Source organism: Bacillus rossius (assembly GCF_032445375.1).
Source record: "Bacillus rossius redtenbacheri isolate Brsri chromosome 9 unlocalized genomic scaffold, Brsri_v3 Brsri_v3_scf9_2, whole genome shotgun sequence".
Classification (NCBI taxonomy): Eukaryota; Metazoa; Arthropoda; class Insecta; order Phasmatodea; family Bacillidae; genus Bacillus; species Bacillus rossius.
The window spans coordinates 12,151,996-12,169,581 of NW_026962013.1; the positions used below are offsets into that span (position 1 = coordinate 12,151,996).

Here is a 17,586-nt window from a genome sequence, read left to right on the forward strand (position 1 = left end):
TTTGTGAACTTTTGTTCTCACCATCCTCCACAGATGGCAGCACCGTGGTTACACATTTACTTTCCTTGACTTCCGTCGCATTTACGGAATTACTTTCACTGTCGCATACCGAGAGCTAAGATGTTACACATCAAAAAATTAATACACCCTGATACAAAATGTAACAAAATACATTCTACTTAAAAATAATGTTTAATTAATGTGCAGAATTTTCAACCACCTCTCTCATTGCCATAAGTTATACTCTGTGACGTACCGGATACATACAAGTGCAGTATTGAACGTTGTCTAGAATAGTCTACGTATAACATTTAAGGGTCACCACTCAACACAGATGGTAGACGTTGCAACGATAGAGCTAGGTGGCGAAGTGATGGATATAATACTGAATTGTAATCCCATGTAACCCTGGGTTCAAATATCGGTCCTGAAAGTACTTGCGGCAAATGTTGTAATGGTTCCTTACTGCGTGGCTTACTCCTTTCCCCAGTAACCCTGGTTTGTGTTGTTGTGCACTGTAATGGAACAGAATTATTAATGTAAAATTATAATTATTTGTACATTTACATGAAAACAGCAATACTGGGTTCGTATTCTTACCCGGGTATTTATGCTTTGTGCTGTCCCATTACCTGGTAGTTAAAGTCATTTGAAAACCGTTCCCTGAGTAGCTTTCCAGTATAAATGGCGCATATTAATAAATATAATAAAAAAAATAGTCAATTATTGATTATTTGATTAATTTTCAATGGTTTAAGAATATTATGCTTGAATGAAACATATATATATATATATATATATATATATATCATTATGCGCCAATACTCAGTATTATCTTGAAAAACGTATTTCATATATACAAAAATAACTATAGCCATGTATTGTACATAGTTACAATATATTTCATAGTTTAATATATTTCTTGGCAACTGGTTCCCAAGGAAATCTTTTGCAAAAGTGCTGAACATTTTGTTTCTTCTGTGTGTGTAAATGATGTCAGCGCTGTCGGCGATATGTTAAACGCAAGTAAAATAAAAAGTTTCAACGAAAATAGTATTACTGTGTTACAGCAAATTTCGTACCACCACCACCACAATGTGAATTTATGTTATTCCAACGTTGCAGTTAGCATTGCAGCTGTCAAAGTCAGACGGGAGTTTTCACTAGTACACGTATTCATTTCCACAAGCAATAAATTGTGACGTGTACGATGCTGACAGCGGTTACTAGCGAGCGCTGTGTGTGTGTGTGTGTGTGTGTGTGTGTGTGTGTATCTGACAAAACAACGTCTATTCCGATCAGGGATATAAATTCATCTGAAACAGTTTTCCTGAGTTGCGCTGTTCAAACTGTGTGATCCAGCATGCTCTGTTGATTTTTGTGCTTAATTTCGTCAACTCAGTGCAACCATGATATAGATAAAATGTTACAAGTGTAAGAATTCATCCTTAATGGTTGTCGATCCGGCATTAGTGCTATCCCCCAAGCTTAATTGCTGCAAGTCATCCTTTTTATTTATTTTTAATAAAATAAAATAAATTTAGATATTCCGGTTTTGTATTTCTCAAATAGTGAAACGACACCACATTTTTTTCCATGTGTTTTAAACTATTTTTTTACAAAGAATTTTTTTTGTGTGTAAATGCCAGGTGGATATGATAAAGCAGATTCGTCCCCACATATTCCTCCATATTTGTTTTGAAGTGTAATTTCGTCTACGATGAAGTCTAATAACCTTTAATGCAACAAGACGTTACAATGTCCAATAAAAAAAATGTGAGCTAGTCTTTCATCACTCGCTAGTATAAATGTGTAAACATATAACTCTGTACCGTGCAAATTCATGTGTTCTCGTGTTGTTCATGTTATAGATAAACTTATAGCATCAAATTTAGACAGGAAATTTAACGTAAAATTCTTTAAAATAATGCAGAGTGTCATAAATATACTGATAAATATAAAATTTGCTTTTCAAGTAACAACATTTCTGGACGCGAATCACACACGTACTTTCTGTGCCAGCCGCTAGAATTCGCCGCCTGAATCGCAAACGTCGCTTATCACCATCACGCGCAGATAGCAGCACGAAACTAACACAAATTTTTAAACTATTAGAAACGGCTCTGTTAAAAGCGAAAAAGACTTGAAAAAAAAATTATATACCCAGGCTTTGGATCTGATCTTCTTCAAGGCATTTTATTAAAATACTGTACACGTTGTTAAAATTCATTACCCTGTTAATTTTTAAAGTTTCTGCACACGCTAGAATACTTCTGCAGCAGTATTAAAATATTAGATTGAAACATTTTAAAACACGTGTTCTAACACTGATGTATATTTTCTTTTGCTTAAACGACGGAAATCAGTCTGTAAATAATCACTAGAAACAAACATTAACCTTATTGAGCTGATTCATCATTATTATATAATAATACTATTATATAATAATGTTTTAAAATGTAAACATAGTTTGTCAATGACGATATATGAACAACGTTCCTTCACGATAACAAGCACGTGTTCTACCGCAGTGGTACCGAGCCCGTTGACGTATGGTAAAGAGAATGTGTATTATAATAATATTGTAATGCCATTTTTCTTACGTTTTCCAAAACTTGAGATTACCATGTGGGTCATCCGTCTTTGTGTCACATTTCAGTTCATCGAATCCCGTTTCATTTTCACAAAATTACCCCATACAAAATGCCGTATACCGAGAGCTAAGATGTTTACAAAGCAAAAACACTTTTAATGTCCTATAATGGACACGTGATTGTAAACATGCGTCGAGAGAAGTGAAAAACTATACAGCCGTTGTCCGCAACGGGCACTTGTTGAACACAAGATGGTCAATAAGCCCAATATCATTGAAACATTTTTGACGTAATTTTTGCTATTTGGTGTATACGGCTCGGCAAGGTGCTTTTGAAGGGTCGAAAACTTAGAAGGCAGAATCACGCGAACGCAAGAAAGCAATCTACTCGTATTAGGTACCTATAGTTGTCAAGAGCGTGAGAAACGTGACACGTAGACTATAATATCCCACAAAAGTAATTGAGTCAAGACTCACGAAAAATATGACAAACCATAACCGGAAAAACAAAACACGTGGACATGCGACGATGACATGTGTCACAGAAGTATTATGCAAACAAATTATCGGGAAATGAACGTTCGCGTGTACTGTCTCGGTTGTGTCATCCATCAAACATATCTTTCTGTGCTGTCACCCGTTGGTAGGGGCGTACTCATATATCCCCCCTCCCCCTTTTTCCGAAATAGAATTCTGCGTACCCTCTTGTTCGTTGGTTAGTGACGAAGCCGTGTTGGGTTTTTGTCATTCACTAGCGAACCACGCTTAAGTGTATTCGATCTGAAGAAAGCATTGCGTCATGTTTTTATCACTTTGTATTCCTATTTTATATAATTTATTTTCAGTTTGTAATTACTTTTTTTCCCTGTTTCGGTGTCTTTTTTTTTGTTGGATAATATATTTATGATAGCTACTGACAACGTGCACTCTGAGTTACTTTTTTTAATTGAGTGTCTCCCAGAAGTTTTATTATCTGCGAGGATCAGAAATATATGCACGTTGTAGAGCCGCCTGAATTTGACTTAAAAAACGTTCTGCCAGGAGCCGTTGGGCGGTTAGAGAATCTGCTGCGTGGTCAACCCACTCTCCAGAACCGTGGATTCGCCGAGGAAGAAATGGAGGTATTAAATCTCATGGCGCGGCTATAAAAATGTAATAAAAACAAATTTTAAATTCACGTCAGGGGCGTGGAAGCATAAATAGCATTCGAGCAGTCTGGATATTAAAAAAAAAAAAGACGGTAGAAATACGTACTTTCAAATTGGCTCAATATATTACTTCACATTTCACTTACGTAACTGCGAGACGGTATAATATTTCTGGCACCGGGAGGAGTGTATAAGAGGAACGGCAGATGCATATTAAAATTTAATATTTTTCTCAGTACAAATATCCTGTTTATTAAAGACTAGGGCAAATGCGGGAGATAACATCACAGCGGGACAGACGTCACTCTATCTGTAGTTACTACTCCCCTAAAAAGGCTGAGTTGCTTTCATTATGTTCCGAGAGAGGGCACTGTCAATAGCTTTTAGTTTGAGACATTACAGTTCACAATAAATGCTTGTTCTGGCGAGTTTCTTTCGTAACTAAATAATTTAGGCTTTAATTTACTTTTTTCATGCTGATTATTATGCAATAAAGATTTTGTTTTAGTATTATTTTATTTAGTATAATTTTTATTATAGGACGACCTTGGCATGATATTGCGACATATTGCCACGAAAAACGTAATTTAGTGGAATGTGACATCTCTCCCTAGACCACGGGTAACATATCACACTTCGCTAATGGGAAACACGCCACATCCGTTTTTTTTTTTTACATACCGTGTGAAATCCCGAGATAATCCGTACGGAAAGCCGAGCACAAGGAATGAATCGTCAGTAATCGAAAGAATTTTTTTTTTTTTAATTTGAAAGAAGAAATGAAGAAATAAAATTTAATGGTCAAACCACAAAACATTTTCAACATGGATAAAAGTGGTATCCAGTTGACCAACAAATTATTCAGGTAAAAGTTTTGACTACGATAATAGCGTAATAACTCCTTGTGAGGTAGGCGAGAGCATAACTTAGTCGCATCGTGTGTTTTTAATGTAAGTGGTCTAAAGAAGCAAAATTTGGCAGATGGACCCCATAATGGATCAAGGATGTTGGCATGATTCCAAGTCATCTTAGATCAATGCAAATCTGTTTCTCAAATTCTTTGAGTAGCATTTTCTACCACGAAAATCTGTTGGTAAGAATATATTAATCTTGGATGGCCGCACTTTCATCACAGTGCCCTTCGAGATGTTAGAACTACCTGACAAGAATGATGTAATAATAATTTGTGTTAACCCACTCACGCAGAGGCGTTAATTGGTACATTTAAGGTGTGTTACAACAACGAGGCTAAAGTTTGGATGTATGTTCACAAGGACATCAATTATTATCAGAAATCAGGCTGGATATCTCATTGCCAAAGCCTGGTAGAAGACAATGTCAGTTGGTAATGCAGTTGCGGGATTTAAGGTGACAAAAAATATCCTCTTCGCCCAGATATCATTCCAGAACATTTATATTCAATATATGATGCATCCGTTTCCAAATTAGCAATTTTCACGCTACTTTTTAACAGAGAGATTTGTTTTGGTAGCTTCGGTAGTTCTGTTGCTTAGGTAGCTGCGGAGATTCCTTTCTTCAACCCACCCTCCAGCAAATGCGCCCAAATCTCTTGCCATATCGCCAATATTTTAAGATACATTCACATCAGTTTATTCACCTCCCAAAAATGATTCAAATTACACTCCTATAAAATATCTAAAAACTCTCCCAGTTCCACTTAAGCAAAACATATCAATGTGCAACTGTTTAAAATTTCGGTAAACAAATAGAATGACTAGTGACCGGAAAAATTCGCGGATTCATTTCGTGATAGGCTGAAATTCAAACATGTGTACAATTCTGCTGGTTCTGCTATTGGCTCGCGGTTTAACTGGAGCTCTCTGGGCCAACGAGAGACTATCGACCAAAGAAGCCTCGAATCACAAGCTACCCAGTGGAGACGACTCACAATTTAGTAACCAATGAACACGCGTGTTTGCTTGAGAAGTGCAGAGGAAAATGGAGGCTATCCTAGAGGTCATTGAATCCGCGAATTTTTCCTGTCCCTCAGAATGAGTCAATTAGTCTACGTAGCTGCTCCGGCAGCATAATTGTAGCGGCGGGTGCGGAAAGTACGCGTGATTCGCGTCGATAAATGTAGTTGAAACACACAATTTGCTTGTTTTTATCACGCTTCGCACTATTCTAAAGAATATTACGTTGAATTATGTGTCCCGAGTTTCGTAATGAGAACGCGTGAAATTTGGCTCGGTACCGAGGTTAGATCTTTTGCACATCACTGGCCGAGTACTGCAAGACTTCTTCCTCTTGCGGTGGATCGCGCTGCTCACGGCCGCCTCTTGAAAGAACCACCGCTGTCGTTGAGTGGTTGTGCTCAACTGGCCTCTCTCAAGAGCCAAGTTCAAGTCCCGGCGGGGTCCAACCCGAGTTTCCCGCCAGAGGGAAAAATATTTCGGTGCACGTTTCCGTGGCACGTGGGTTTCCTCCGTTTGCTCCCGTCTCCCACCGCAAATTCATTCCGTCGGCGCCCCGTCAGCATCTCGTCGTCTTCCATCGTCTCTCAGCGACCTCGATGTTTGACGAGATGTGTTGAGCCCAATCCAATTCCGCTTCCGGCCGGTTGTCAGCGGCGGCCAGGGACATTGTGGATGCAAGCCCCCCCCCCCCCCCCCCCCCCGAGTCCCCAACAGTTGGAACTCTGCTTCTCGGAGAACTTTTCAGCCGCCAACTGCTAACGAATGGCCATTGTGGAAGCAACGACTCTTTTTTCTTCGAGGCTTTCAACTTCGCAAAATTCAACATTTCGTACGATCAACCGACAACCGACCAACTAACAAAAAAAAATCCAGGCATTTTACCACACTTAGTGGTTATCTTTGAGATAAACTATTGTCTGTTTGAGTCCAAGCTTTTAATCTTTACTATTTGATGAAATATCAAGCATACTTTCAAACAATGCACTCAAGTTTAAATCGAACCCGTAGTAATGCAGTGTACAGTGATATAGCGCTTCTTTTTTTTTTTTAACACAATCCATGTCATAATGGTTACATAACTTGAAAAATATAATGATGTGGTTTCTGCACAATTTTTTTGTTGGGAGAAAGAAATAACTTAGTCAAGTGTAAGCACGGGGTCGTTCTGTTTGAACTAAGGTTAATGCGCAAACGTTATAAGAAATTTAAAACCATCCCTCATGTGTTGCTCCAACACAAACACTGTCGGTTTGTGTTGGGCAAAACGTTAGGGAAACGGCCGATTAGCCCTGTGCTTCTTCTGCAGTCTTTTAACAGCCAGGCTTGTAACTTCCTTGGAAAGATATATCAGTGTAGCGTACGTTCTTTCTGAATTATGTAATCCCTGGTAACTTACTACTTACGTATTGGCTGTAAAAAAAATTTATTCTCCCATGTGTTTGTAATCATTCCAGATTGTTTTAGGTGATTTTAAATGTGCATGAACTAGATGAGGTCATGTGCATTTTAGTTATGTAATATTATTATTTATTTTAATTTTTTTTCTTTTCAAATTTGATGTAAATAAAAGTAAGATTTTTTTTTTATCCGTGTCTGTATTCTCCACGACAGAATTTTGGAATAAGACACGGAAACAGGTTTTCGATATGGGTTGTAACGTGGCTTGAAATTTCCCCCGCGCCGACAAGATGGCGACACCCGCGAAGCGGAGGCGGTCCAATGAAGTCACGTGGTGGCGGCGACGGCGTGTTCTAAAGGCATGGCCGGCGGATGCTTGGGCATTGTTCCCGCCGGAGACGTGGTTTTGGGGGGCAGGAGTCGGGTTGTCCGAGTGGAAGTGGTGCATTGTGGGCCGATAAGAAACAGGGGGGGGGGGGGGGGGGTTGGGTAGGGCGAAACCTGACCGGTCACGCCGCCGGTAAATGAAATAAAGTCCGCGGTGAATTCGCGGCACGAGTAAAAGCCTTTTGTCCGCTCGGAATATAATTCCTACCTGTGCAAAAAAAAACCTTTTTGTGCACGGGATTACAGAAACAGGTATTTTATTTTTTCCTTCGATAGGTACTTTTTTATTTATCTCCTTCCCTCTTTATGCTCCCTCCCTCTTTATGCTCCCTCCCTCCCTCCCTCCCTCCCTCCCTCCCTCCCCTCCCTCCAGTTCTTGCTTCTGAGAACAGAGCGAGGTGTGCGCAGTTCGATTCCCTGCTGGTCTCTCGCGGATTTTGATCAAGACCCGCGAGTTTTCTCCCCTTCATCGACCGCACCAATGAATTTCTTTTGTGGCCCGTTGTATTTTATTTTTTTTCCCCAGAGTTTGAGTATGCCTACTGATGTCAGTCATAAAGTTTCCACTGACCACGCTTGCCTTTTGTTCTTCATCCTGCACCCTTCGGTTTGTTTTTCACTCTCCGGTACAGATTGTTTTCTCTTGTTCCCGTCTGGAATATTGGCACCACGTATCAAATTACACCTAGCATTCTCCTCAATTTTTTTTTTCATGCAAGGTGGTTTTGCGCAACATGGCTTGTCCCGTTGAATGTAATTATATTTATGTTAAACTTGTAGACATTTTTGACTTTTATGAAATGAAAATAATTTATTTAATATCGCGTACTTTTTGAATAATTTGTTACTAAAGTAAATTTTTTTAAGGTTTTAATGCAATAACGATAGCGAGAATGAAATAATATGGTTTGAAAATGTTTCAGGTAAAACGTTATTTAAATTGGTTTAGTCTTTTAAAATGGAATTCAAGCCGCTTCAAAAAAAAAAAGGACTAGTTAAATAGAGGTTCTAACGTAAATATAAAATAATGACGTATGTAGAACGACATGCCCAAGGGTGGTGTGTGCAAGTCAGTCTCGGATGCGAGGTTGTCTAACAGAACGGTGGTTGGTGGGTTGTATTTATAACCTAGGCAGAGGTACCATGCGCTTGTTACGTTGGAGCTTGTTCAACAGTGAATGGCCCAGAATTAGCGACGTCAGATCACGGACACGTTTCCACGGCCCGGTTCGTTTTTCCTCCCCGGGGAGGGGGGGGGGGAGAGACGAGGCCGGCTGTTCGGCTTTGCTGGACGTGACCTGGACGTGACCTGGACGTGACCTGGAGTGACCTGGTCGTCGCTGGCTGTGACCAGCTCGCTCGGGGCTCGGTGACCGCGTCTCTGGCCCGACCTCTCACACAGCCCCACGCAGACACACTGCACTCAGCTGCGTGCGCTGCGGAACACTTGCGTGAGCATTCCAAACAAGCTTTATTACAGCCGTTATAGGCAAGTCGAGACCATCCTGGAGTGAAATGAATCCGCGAAACGGAAATGAAATGAAACCGGAAAAATTCGCGAATTCATTTCGCGATAGGCTAAAATACAACCTAGTTATACCTCAGTGCTGCCCCTGCTGTTGGCTCACAACTCACCTGGATGACTCTGGGCCAATGAGAAACACGCAACCAAAGCTTTATCGAATCACAGGCTGCTACGTTGGGACGTCTCACAATACAGCAGCCAATGAGTGGGTGAAATTTGACCGAGTGTACGTAGCACTATGTAGTTCATCCTGCAGGTCATTGAACCCGCGAATTTTTCCGGTCCCTAACAATAAGTTATTATAGATAGAGACCGGAAAAATTCGCAATTTCAATGACCTGTAGGATATACTGCATGATCCTCTATGCGCACGGGAAAATTACATTTGCTCATTGGCTACTGACTCGTGACACCTGTTAACTGGGACGCTAGTGATAGGATACTTCTTTGGTTAAAGGTTTTTCATTGGCCGAGTATCATTCAGATAAACAGTGGCCCAATCACTGATGCAGCAAAAAAGCAAACGTTTTTGGATTCTAGACTTTCCCGAAATGAATCCGCGAATTTTTCCGGTCTCTACTAATAAGCAACATAGTGGATAGTGAATTTTTTTTTGATCAAAAAAATAACTGGTCTGTATTTTTCTTGTTTTCCAGTATCGGGCCTTTTCACTTTGAAAAAAAAAGGGGGGGGATTTGTCTGTAAAGTCGGTTAACGGACGATAATTTTACGTGATAACGTCATAAGAAAACATTGATGAAAAATTGCATACTTTTTAATTTTCTTATATCATTGACAGTTCTTGCAAATTTAAATTTAAATAATTTGTTTAGATATAATCACGAACAATTAGTTAAAAAGCCCGCCTTAACCTGTTTGATATTATAGAAGATTTTCTCGCACGGTGGTTGGCCGGTTCTTGCACGCTCGGCTCAGGCGGAACGTGACAATTTTTCGTGCGTACAGCCGGCGTTCATCGATTTATAAGACGTTATCACTTCAAATCGAAAATAACTTTCTAAGTATATAACAAATAAAAATTACACGAAAATTTTTTTTTGTTATTGATTAAAAACTATTAAACCAAATATGACCAGAATTCATGCAAAAACTTTTTTGATGTGTTTAACAGTTGGTCGTGTAATTTCAGTGGTAATTCTATAAGATCAGCGAAACTCTGTTTTTTTTTTTTTTACTTATGGTTCCAGGATGGACTGCACTCACTTTTGTACAAAATAAGTCGGTGTCCATTGTCAGTTGGCTATTGCCACATGTTAAATTCCGGCTGGTTTGCATGTAGGGGGATCGTTTGTTTGAACTTAGCGGCGTGAACTTCTTGTGCTTCAATGAGAGCGCGGTTGGAGTGTATAACGGTGTGCATTCCAGCCTGTACCAAATTATTAGGGACCGGAAAAATTCGCGGATTGAATGACCTCTAGGATAGCCTCCATTATCCTCTGCACTTCTCAAGAAAACACGCGTGTTCATTGGTTACCAAATTGTGAGTCGTCTCCACTGGGTAGCTTGTGATTCGATGCTTCTTTGGTCTATAGTCTCTCATTGGCCCAGAGAGCTCCAGTTAAACCGCGAGCCAATAGCAGAACCAGCAGAATTATACACATGTTTGAATTTCAGCCTATCACGAAATGAATCCGCGAATTTTTCCGGTCTCTACAAATTATAACGCGAATTTCGCAAGTCCCTATCTAGTCATTATTGCAAATAAAAACAGATTTAAAAAAAAATCCGAAGTCGTGCGTAGGCATCAGTCATTCATAAAACTTTTTTTTTTATAAAGAGATTCGAGTAAGGGAAGGGGAAAAAAATGCTATGTGTGTTGGGCTAATGGTATCGGAAGTCCAGAAATACGCGTGTAGCTTAGAGGCGGACCCAGCTTCCCCCGTCCTCCCCCCTGTCCTGCTTCCCGTCTCTAATGCGCCGGACGACGACCATCAATCACGTCGGCCCGGGGGGGGGGGGGGGGGGGGGGATGGGGGTGGAGGGGGTTCGAAAAAGAGCGCAAAAAGGAAATATCGTTTCCGGAACGCCGGTCGCCACTGCTCTGTTCAACCATTCAAGTCTCGTGCACTGAAGGGGACTATCTCGATGATACTTCCGATGTGTGGGCCATGGTGTACATTCCAGTATAATAATGATATATTAATATTAATAGTATAGTTATAGCTAGAGACCGGAAAAAATTCGCGGATTCATTCCGTGATAGGCTGAAATTCAAAAATGTGTACAATTCTGCTGGTTCTGCTATTGGCTCGCGGTTTAACTGGAGCTCTCTGGGCCAATGAGAGACTATCGACCAAAGAAGCGTCGAATCACAAGCTACCCAGTGGAGACGATTCACAATTTAGTAACCAATGAACACGCGTGTTTACTTGAGAAGTGCAGAGGATAATGGAGGCTATCCTAGAGGTCATTGAATCCGCGAATTTTTCCGGTCACTAGTTATAGCTTAAAGTAAATGCTACAAAAATTACTTTTAAAAAAAATAGTTAAAATTAAAATTAAAATCAGATTTAACAGATGGCGCGCGGGTTATTTGTTAGGTGTCCGCATTGTCACAAACATAACGAAAACGTTGTAAATCTATCAAAATAGGGTGCTAAAGGAGTACTGCGCATAGTTAGGCACATTTATGTTGAAACCATTAGCCTGCGTAAAAATCCCTCGTGTTATTAATAGTTTGTTTGATATCGTACACATTTAGCGAGAGTAGACACTCGCGAGATTTTTTTTTGTGACTTTGCTAATGTAATGTTCATCGATGATAATTGATACGAACTAACTGGCCACAAGCGATGATGATGTAACTCGGTGTCAGCGGAGTTGAGTAGCGTGCGCGGGACATGGCCGCACCCCGTGGCGAGCACAGCACGCGCACAGCACACGCACAGCACACGCACAGCACAGCACACGCACAGCACGCGCACAGCACGCGCACAGCACACGCACAGCACAGCACACGCACAGCACAGCAGCGCGCTGTTCTAGCGCTTCCCCGTGCTGTGCGCCCATCAGTATTCACTGCGTCAGCCGCACACACTAACGAACGATCAATTTGATACGTGCTTTCCAAATATATATAAAAAAAGTTGAACTATTTCGAATACATGGTTTTTATGCGCGGAAAAATTAAAATTTTTGAAACTGAAAATTACGACAAAGGATAATTTGTAGGAGATGGGGGGGGGGGGGGGGGGGAGGGGGTGAATTTTGGGAACCGCCATGTTGTGTGTGAATCTAGCTTCGACTTGTGAGACTGTGCTATTCACATGCTTTTTTGCGTAGTTGAAAAAATAAACAGAACTACTATCTATATCTGTTTAAAAAAAATCTTATTCTGACGTTCTGACATACTCAACAATCTCGCGTGTGTGTATGTTTGTGTGCATGTGTATACAGTATATAATAATACAAGTTATACTTCTTGTCGTATAACAGGTCCTTCACTGCATATGTCAAACGTACGTGCGAATCATGAATGTTTTCTTTAAGGGGAAACCGAATTTTAACTTTTTAATTAGAGTAATAAATAACTTTATTTCTCATATTGAACACGTTCGGGAAAATAATTTAAAAGGCACAATATGAGTATGCTAGTAGCTGCTTGGCAATCAAGCGCGTATCTTCGCCCCAAATCTTATCTCTTCCGCTAGCGTTTCCTGAGTCATTTAAGTTCGCTGCGAAATTAAAATTTCTAGAAACTACAGCTTAAGATAAGGAGTGTGTATTTTTGGAGGTTTGTGTATTTTTCTTGGTTTTCGTGGTAATCTTTTGTGCAACATTGTGATGACTTCTTCCTTGCGTTCAGGTAACAGTTGATTCATATAAGATAGCTACTCTACAATGCAAATGTTTCACAATTACGTCAATAGACATTTATGTCAGTTTCAACGTAATTTTGCAAGTATAACGAAACATCGAAAAAAAATCCGTGATAAGTTTTATTTATTTGCCGTCATTTTAATCCAGTAATCAAGTTATCCTAAAACATCACTATTTTGATATTCGTGAGATCATTCGCGAATAACTTATAAAAGGTATTTTCCTTTAAAGTGAGATAATTTGGTGGATTAGAGTTTTTGAGTTTTTTTCCGAAGCTGTTGCACAGCTATATAAAAAAAACGTTGGATTTTTAAGTCGAACGGCAATGAACACAAGCTTTTAACGTGACGGAGCTTACTAAGTTATGGCTTGGCTTCGAACCACAAGGTGGACGCGCAAGTAATTTACGGAATATATAAAAACACGTATGCATCTGCTGTAAGTTGAGGATTATCCCACGGTTCTCTCAACACGCAGTGGAACCCGCTGAGTCAAGTCGTAAACAAGGAGTAACAGCGCGCGCCGCTCGGTACGAAGACCTTGGGAATCAGCAAATGAGCTCACGAATGTGGCTTGGGCGCACGTACAACAGCGGCGTGGGTCGTTACCACAACGCCGAACGTACAATAACGCCGAATACCATAACGCCGAATGCCAAATTGACCGCAACGCCCGACAGCTAGAAAACTGCTGTGTACCACAACGCCGAAATACAGTAACGCCGAAAAATGTTGCTGCGGGGGGAGGACGGGAGGGGCCACAGGAGCAAAATGAAAAACTAATGAATGAATTTGTGTGCTAACCTTATCCAACCTAACCTTTGTGGCAGTCCTGCAATGACATTTTTCGGCGTTAATGTATTTCGGCGTTGTGGTGCACAGCAGTTTTCTAGCTGTCGGCGTTGTAGTCAATTTGGCATTCGGCGTTATGGTATTCGGCGTTATTGTACGTTCGGCGTTGTGGTATTTCGGCGTTGTGGTGCGTCCCCCAGCGGGCGTCTACCCTGCAGCGAGCACAACCCGCGCTGTGGTGTTGGCCCTCCACATCTCCGCGTGGGCAAAGACTCGGTGCTCATGAAGAGGAAGACCACGTGACCACCTGGGTTCCCGCCGACGGACAAGATCAAAAAATAGTGTCCTACCGCGTTGGTACTTCCTCGCGACAGATTTTTTTACGTCATAACGTCTTATAAATCGATGAACGCCGGCTGCACGCACAAAAAATTTAATTGTCACGTTCCGCCTGAGCCGAGCGTGCAAGAACCTCCCCCCAACCACCGCGCGAGAAAATCTTCTATAATATCAAACAGGTTAAGGCGGGGCTTTTTTAACTAATTGTTCGTGATTATATTTAAACAAATTATTTAAATCAAATTGGCAAAAACTGTAAATAATATTTGAAAATTAAAAAGTATGCAATTTTTCATCAGTGTTTTCTTATGACGTTATCACGTAGAATTATCGTCCGTAAACCAACTTTACAGACAAACACCCCCCCCCCCCCCCCTTTTTTTTAAGAATTTTTTCATACTCAAAATGACAATACATCAAATTGTAATAGTTGTAAGTAAATGTTTACCCTTTAAGTATGTGTGTCGGCGAGGCGGGGATGACAAGGTGTGGCACTCGCTGGTGCTTCTATAGCGCGGTGTCGCCTCCGAACTGGCGCGCAGTATTCTCGCCGTGCATACCGCAACTGTAAGATTCGAGCGGTAACCGTAACGTTAGATGGCGGTGAAATGAAGATAAAAGGTGTTAGTGGAAGTCCCTCGAGTCTTTCAAGCCATTCTTTTCAGAGATTTTTCACTTATCAAAAATTACAGTTTGAAAAACGAAATTCGTACACAGAACAATTCATCCGCCCTCAGCGTATCTTTAAATGATGTTAGGAAATATGGACCACTAGAATAGCTTGAGCAGTTATAATTATCGAGTGGTTTCTTCTGGAGCTCTGCGCGGCCGTGTGTGTGTGTGTCCTTTACTTACTTCCTGGTCAAACATTCAAGAATACGTTATAACTAGAGGCCGGAATAATTCGCGAGTTCATTTCGCGATAGGCTAAAATACAAATAGTTATACCTCAATGCAGCCTCTGTTATTGGCTCACAACTCACCTAGATGACTCTGGGCCAATGAGAAACACCCAACCAAAGCTGTATCGAATCACAGGCTGCTACGTTGGAACGTCTCACAAGAAAGCAGCCAATGAGTGGGTCACATTTGACCGAGTGTACGTAGAACTATGGAGTTCATCCTACAGGTCATTGAACCCGCGAATTTTTCCGGTCCCTATTTATAACTGACGTGTTTCAAGCTTGATTCGGAATCGAGGTACCCAGAATCCTTGAGAATACTCATGGCCCTGAACGGCGTACGTATAGCCAGTTCGGGGCACGGGCGCTGCCCCACCACAGCGTGACGCGCAGACGTTAGCGTACGGACGACGTAGGGGCTGCATTCCCGTGCCGTATGAGCGGCCGGCTCGAGATTGCTTCCGTCAGAAGGAGCGCGATTACCGCTCTCCTCGGCAGATCGCTCCTTTTCTCCTTTCCTTTCCTTTTCTCTTTTTTTTTTACCCTTCCGAACCGCTCCATCGCACGGCCGATGGAGCAACGACCCCGAGATGGGAGATTGGGTGGAGGTTTACTCTCTGATTACCCGTCGAATTAAAGGCGCATGGCGTATCTGCTGGCTTGTTACCTCGCATCACCGTCGAACTCTTTCTCTCATTCTTTTTTTTTTTCCCCTTCAACAACTGACAACGCAGTTGAGGGGAACATGACGCAGCGCGTTTCCTTGGTTTTTGCAATGAGATAAACACGTGCGGCTGAAGGAACCTGCATTCCGGACCCACAGTTTGCACTCCTAGACCATCTATAGTTAGAGACCGGAAAAATTCGCGGATTCATTTCGTGATAGTCTAGAATCCAAAAACGTTTGCCCTTTTGCTGCATCTGTGATAACTATAGTACCTTATTGTTTTTTTTTTATATCCTCGACATTCGTGCATGATCCGACCTTTCCCATTATCTTCAATTGTGTAGCTTTATACACAACAAAAATCATCCACTCGCGTCTACAGTACTGGAACAGTGCGTAGCAAAACGCCCAATGGAATGTTCGATGTAAACTAATTGTTAGCAGTGTTGTTGTTTTCTCGCTTGCAGCTGCACCTGCGCAAAAATGGCGACTACTGGACGTAAAGCGTTTTGTGTTCTACAATTTGCTAACATGAAATCTGTAATTTCAGCCCTCCCCGTCAGAATCCCTTTGTACGGGAGTGATTGAACGTCAAGTTCCTGACCGTTGGATCGGTCGTGATGGTCGAGACGACAGAGCTCTTTTTTCGCTGGCCTCAACGTTCACCTGACATAACGCCAGGCTATTATTTGTTTTTTTCCTTTGGACCTTTATAAAAGGTGTCTACGTTCCGCCGCTACCTAAATGATTTGCCAGAGTTTAGACACAGAATTTACGAGGCTATTGCTTCCATTACTCCCGAGTGCGGGGAGAATTGGACTTTAGGTTGGTTGTGTGCCGTATGAATAAAGGTGCCGATATTGGAACTTTGTAAGAAAAACTAGGTTAGTTTACCTTCAATTTGATGTATGATGTGTTGTAAATAGTCTAAATTTAACTGTTATAGTATACCATTGAGACTGGGACATTCTTTTATGGACATCCTGTACTGTCAATACGAGGTGCGTTCCAAAGGTAATGAGAGTGATTTTAGTAACGTCCACTAAGCGCTGTGGTTGGTCCCGTCTTGAGGAGGGGAAGGGGGCAGGGTCCTCGGGTAGAGATTCCGGTCACCCATCATTATCTTCGTGACCTTCAGTCGAGTGAGTTTCAATTACTCGCGAGCGTTCTATTTCCTGGTCGTCACAAGCCAAGATGCAGCGTTCCCTCGAACAGCTTTAAGAAATTAAATTCTGCAGGAAACTGAATAAATCTTGATCGAATAATCCTCCGCCCATTGCTATGAAGAGTGGATTTTTTTTTAAAATCACTCTTTACTTTCGGAACGCACCTCGTACACACATGTGTAATAATGGTCTTTGAAAATCTCGTAATGCGTGAGTACTGCCTTAACGAAGGCAAATTTTTAAAATTAAACAATACAGTATTGTAGTGACATTCTGAAGTAAATGTTTAAGATTTTTTTATTTTAATTACTTATCAAAGCTGGACATACGGTTAGTAATAATTTAGCCTGTATCTGATATCTTAAATAAGTTATTAGTAGGTTATCTGTATATTAAGTAAATTAAGCTCAATATCGGGATATCGCTGAACTGTCATAATGTTGAACGATTTATTGATGTCCTAATATATATTTTTTATACTTTTATCATACGATTCCTATAGCTGTAAAGGGCACTCATCTGGCTAAAAAGCATATTTACCTGTTAACTTTGTTTTTTTTTTTTCTTCTGAGGCAGCGTCACCGGTCTACTGAATTTATTGGGGAGGATAGACTCACATTGGCACCTTCCCCATCTCTCACAAAACACCCCTACCCTCCTCCCCCCAAGCCTAGAAGACAATCCTGTCCCCGTCTCTGCAGACGCCACGCCTTTATGACGCCCACTTCACTCAGGCAATAAGCGATGAGTAGGCCTACGCCTACTTTCAGCAAGTAATTAATCCACCTCGCCATTTCCCTTCTGTGAGATGATTTATTCTTGGCTGGTTTTTGAGACCGGTCAATAAAAATATTAAAAAAAATTCGCGAATTCATTTTGATGTTGTGTGCTGG

The 17,586-nt window shown here is 41.2% G+C and overlaps 1 protein-coding gene across 6 annotated transcripts in view; it reads left to right on the forward strand.

Annotated features, from left to right (window-relative positions):
* LOC134543354 (rap1 GTPase-activating protein 1) overlaps positions 1-17,586 on the forward strand; it is a 612,076-nt gene that overhangs the window by 250,334 nt on the left and 344,156 nt on the right. The window lies entirely within an intron of this gene.